General features: G+C 53.6%; 1 non-coding gene across 1 annotated transcript in view; it reads left to right on the top strand.

Annotated features, from left to right (window-relative positions):
• Nucleotides 1-3496: 3496 nt before the first annotated feature.
• LOC126197199 (small subunit ribosomal RNA) overlaps nt 3497-5000 on the top strand; it is a 1909-nt gene continuing 405 nt past the window's right edge. Inside the window, exon 1 of the ribosomal RNA XR_007539585.1 lies at nt 3497-5000. This exon is cut by the window's right edge and continues 405 nt beyond it. This is a non-coding gene — a ribosomal RNA (small subunit ribosomal RNA).

Here is a 5000-nt window from a genome sequence, read left to right as displayed (position 1 = left end):
CTCCGCAATATATCACGCAGACGGGTAATGACGGTCCGAGCGCTCAGTGTGAGGAGAGCATTACTGAGCCCTGACCCACAAGCAGGTTGTAGCGTATCCCACCCGCAGACATGTGACGTTGTCACACGACCAGTTGTCACTAATCGACTCATTGCTGATAATCATATGCCATACACCGGGGAAAGCTGCCGCAAGGGGTAGCTACGTAGTGCAGTCGCACCTCTACTACTGTACAGAGATAGAACACCACGAGACTGCAACCAGATTAAACTGATACATGGAGCTGATAACTAATAGATGCAGAGCCATCGGAATATAGATGACATACGACATACAACTGTCCCTATACATGCTGACAGTCTGTGCACACAATGTGAACTACACGTCACCCAGACACCCTATCACACACTACTCTCTGGCTGTAACAGACACAATATCTAAGCACCACCATGGAACAACATCCAGTGCATCCTCTCCGCCACATTACACCATTCACACTATGATAACAAAACCAGGAGGTCCACCCCAAAAACAGAATATCTCACACTTCCAACAACCATCATTACGCAGATAAGCCACAAACACCCACACATGTGCTACACAGGGGTGCAGCCAACACCACCACACTGGCGTGTCTCACAGCATATAAGCAATGGCAGAAATGAAAGACACAGGTCTGCCACTCCCTTGCCACACCCACAGAACCGGCGCACCACCTCCCCTGAGCCAAAGGTGCATCCTGACGTGACACATCTCAGGGTGCCTCAGGCGTCCACTTACCATCATCACTATGAACGAACCTCGTCCCCTCCCCCCTCATACACCATCCCTTAACCTAACCTATGTTGCACCTTAACCTAACCTATGTTGCGCCTTAACCTAACCTATGTTGCGCCTTAACCTAACCTATGTTGCGCCTTAACCTAACCTATGTTGCGCCTTAACCTAACCTATGTTGCGCCTTAACCTAACCTATGTTGCGCCTTAACCTAACCTATGTTGCGCCTTAACCTAACCTATGTTGCGCCTTAACCTAACCTATGTTGCGCCTTAACCTAACCTATGTTGCGCCTTAACCTAACCTATGTTGCGCCTTAACCTAACCTATGTTGCGCCTTAACCTAACCTATGTTGCGCCTTAACCTAACCTATGTTGCGCCTTAACCTAACCTATGTTGCGCCTTAACCTAACCTATGTTGCGCCTTAACCTAACCTATGTTGCGCCTTAACCTAACCTATGTTGCGCCTTAACCTAACCTATGTTGCGCCTTAACCTAACCTATGTTGCGCCTTAACCTAGCCTATGTTGCGCCTTAACCTAACCTATGTTGCGCCTTAACCTAGCCTATGTTGCGCCTTAACCTAGCCTATGTTGCGCCTTAACCTAACCTATGTTGCGCCTTAACCTAGCCTATGTTGCGCCTTAACCTAACCTATGTTGCGCCTTAACCTAGCCTATGTTGCGCCTTAACCTAACCTATGTTGCGCCTTAACCTAACCTATGTTGCGCCTTAACCTAACCTATGTTGCGCCTTAACCTAACCTATGTTGCGCCTTAACCTAACCTATGTTGCGCCTTAACCTAACCTATGTTGCGCCTTAACCTAACCTACGTTGCGCCTTAACCTAACCTACGTTGCGCCTTAACCTAACCTACGTTGCGCCTTAACCTAACCTACGTTGCGCCTTAACCTAACCTACGTTGCGCCTTAACCTAACCTACGTTGCGCCTTAACCTAACCTATGTTGCGCCTTAACCTAACCTACGTTGGGCCCTAACCTAACCTACGTTGGGCCCTAACCTAACCTACGTTGGGCCCTAACCTAACCTACGTTGGGCCCTAACCTAACCTACGTTGGGCCCTAACCTAACCTACGTTGGGCCCTAACCTAACCTACGTTGGGCCCTAACCTAACCTACGTTGGGCCCTAACCTAACCTACGTTGGGCCCTAACCTAACCTACGTTGGGCCCTAACCTAACCTACGTTGGGCCCTAACCTAACCTACGTTGGGCCCTAACCTAACCTACGTTGGGCCCTAACCTAACCTACGTTGGGCCCTAACCTAACCTACGTTGGGCCCTAACCTAACCCACGTTGCGCCCTAACCTGACCTGTAATTGTTATATGAATTGAAACATTCATGTAGCGTTGCCTAATCGCAACCCTCTCAACATAGGTCAGTGCTCGCACTCTCTGGTGTCCTGCGTATTGATTCATGTTACGGTGCGTACCCTCACAACATCTAGCGAGTGTTGCGTACGTTCCACATGGTCCCGCTATCCACTGTAATGTGTACTGCTGTAAGACGTATATCGCCCCCCTGTCGCCTCTAGTTCGTCAGGCGGGAGTTTGCGTGTTCAATGAGCTTCGCAGCTGTGCAATGGCATTCGCATACGTACGCGGGCCACCTTCCACGTGTTCTCTCGTGCATACGTCGCAGCATGTATGTGGGCTGATGTGGCGTGTCGTGACGCATATCATCCAGGCATGCAAGACCCACTGAATTTGCAAATGTAGATGGACGTCTACGTTTGCTGCCCAAGTTACGCAAATGAACCGGAAATCCGTTGTTGCGCGGTTGTTTACGCTGGAGGTGAATCATTGATTGCGAAAATCGGTACAGGTATTAACTGGTTGCTTCAGCGACACCCGTCATACCCACGAACGTGAGTGGGCATGTGGGTATGAAGCGATACGCGGCGGTGGCTGGGTGGGACCGTCCCCGGCCGGTGAGGGGGGAGCGCCCGGCGTGCTGGCCGCGCGCTGCGTGGGCGCACGCGCTACAGCCGGCTGGTGGGGGCGCCCAGTGGCAGGCGCGCCGGCCGACGGACGCGGCAGGCGGCGCAGCTGCGCGCCGGCGCACCCAGCGCGCGGCGCCGTGCGGCCAAAGTGGGTCCTCGCGGGCCCGGTGCGAAGCGCGGTGGACATCTGCAGTGTGCTGGTCCGATTGAGGACTGTGTGCGTTGAGGATGCGCCGCCGCCCGGCACTCGGCGCCGCGACGCCGTCTGGTGCTCGGTCGCCCCCGCGGTTCTCGCAGGTGGTTTGTATCGCAGCTGTGCGGATGTGTTGGCGCGTGCGCTGTGCTGGGAGAGTTCGCTTTGGCACCCAAGTGGGGCTCTGCCCATCTGTGGCGCTGGCGTTGGAGCTGCCCGGCCACTGTTTGTGGCCGCGTGTTGTCTCCCGCCGGCAACACCACGACAGCACGCTCCCGGGCCTCTGTCGGCAGCGGCAAGCTCAGTTGGGAGCACGGGTGGTCGCACTGAAAGCGTCTACTCGCCTATCTCCGGGCGATTGCGCCTCTCTCGAACCCGACCAAGTACTTAGGACGGCGCTGCGCGCCGCCGGGACCTGAGAGGGTTTCGAGGTGTATCGTGCAGGGGAGCCCAGCCTCCTCCTGTTTGCGGAATAATTGAGCGGACGCTTGCGTGTTCGCGCGGGCCTCCGGGACACACTCCCGGGCGGCCGGCTGCTCAGCTCTAGTTGACGCAGCTCCCTGGTTGATCCTGCCAGTAGTCATATGCTTGTCTCAAAGATTAAGCCATGCATGTCTCAGTACAAGCCGCATTAAGGTGAAACCGCGAATGGCTCATTAAATCAGTTATGGTTCCTTAGATCGTACCCACGTTACTTGGATAACTGTGGTAATTCTAGAGCTAATACATGCAAACAGAGTCCCGACCAGAGATGGAAGGGACGCTTTTATTAGATCAAAACCAATCGGTCGGCTCGTCCGGTCCGTTTGCCTTGGTGACTCTGAATAACTTTGGGCTGATCGCACGGTCCTCGTACCGGCGACGCATCTTTCAAATGTCTGCCTTATCAACTGTCGATGGTAGGTTCTGCGCCTACCATGGTTGTAACGGGTAACGGGGAATCAGGGTTCGATTCCGGAGAGGGAGCCTGAGAAACGGCTACCACATCCAAGGAAGGCAGCAGGCGCGCAAATTACCCACTCCCGGCACGGGGAGGTAGTGACGAAAAATAACGATACGGGACTCATCCGAGGCCCCGTAATCGGAATGAGTACACTTTAAATCCTTTAACGAGTATCTATTGGAGGGCAAGTCTGGTGCCAGCAGCCGCGGTAATTCCAGCTCCAATAGCGTATATTAAAGTTGTTGCGGTTAAAAAGCTCGTAGTTGGATTTGTGTCCCACGCTGTTGGTTCACCGCCCGTCGGTGTTTAACTGGCATGTATCGTGGGACGTCCTGCCGGTGGGGCGAGCCGAAGGCGTGCGGCCGCCTCGTGCGTGCTCGTGCGTCCCGAGGCGGACCCCGTTGAAATCCTACCAGGGTGCTCTTTATTGAGTGTCTCGGTGGGCCGGCACGTTTACTTTGAACAAATTAGAGTGCTTAAAGCAGGCAAGCCCGCCTGAATACTGTGTGCATGGAATAATGGAATAGGACCTCGGTTCTATTTTGTTGGTTTTCGGAACCCGAGGTAATGATTAATAGGGACAGGCGGGGGCATTCGTATTGCGACGTTAGAGGTGAAATTCTTGGATCGTCGCAAGACGAACAGAAGCGAAAGCATTTGCCAAGTATGTTTTCATTAATCAAGAACGAAAGTTAGAGGTTCGAAGGCGATCAGATACCGCCCTAGTTCTAACCATAAACGATGCCAGCCAGCGATCCGCCGCAGTTCCTCCGATGACTCGGCGGGCAGCCTCCGGGAAACCAAAGCTTTTGGGTTCCGGGGGAAGTATGGTTGCAAAGCTGAAACTTAAAGGAATTGACGGAAGGGCACCACCAGGAGTGGAGCCTGCGGCTTAATTTGACTCAACACGGGAAACCTCACCAGGCCCGGACACCGGAAGGATTGACAGATTGATAGCTCTTTCTTGATTCGGTGGGTGGTGGTGCATGGCCGTTCTTAGTTGGTGGAGCGATTTGTCTGGTTAATTCCGATAACGAACGAGACTCTAGCCTGCTAACTAGTCGCGTGACATCCTTCGTGCTGTCAGCGATTACTTTTCTTCTTAGAGGGACAGGCGG

This window comes from Schistocerca nitens, chromosome 7, assembly GCF_023898315.1.
Source record: "Schistocerca nitens isolate TAMUIC-IGC-003100 chromosome 7, iqSchNite1.1, whole genome shotgun sequence".
Classification (NCBI taxonomy): Eukaryota; Metazoa; Arthropoda; class Insecta; order Orthoptera; family Acrididae; genus Schistocerca; species Schistocerca nitens.
The sequence above is the reverse complement of the archived record's forward strand: the minus strand, read 5'-3'. Positions and strand labels throughout refer to the sequence as shown.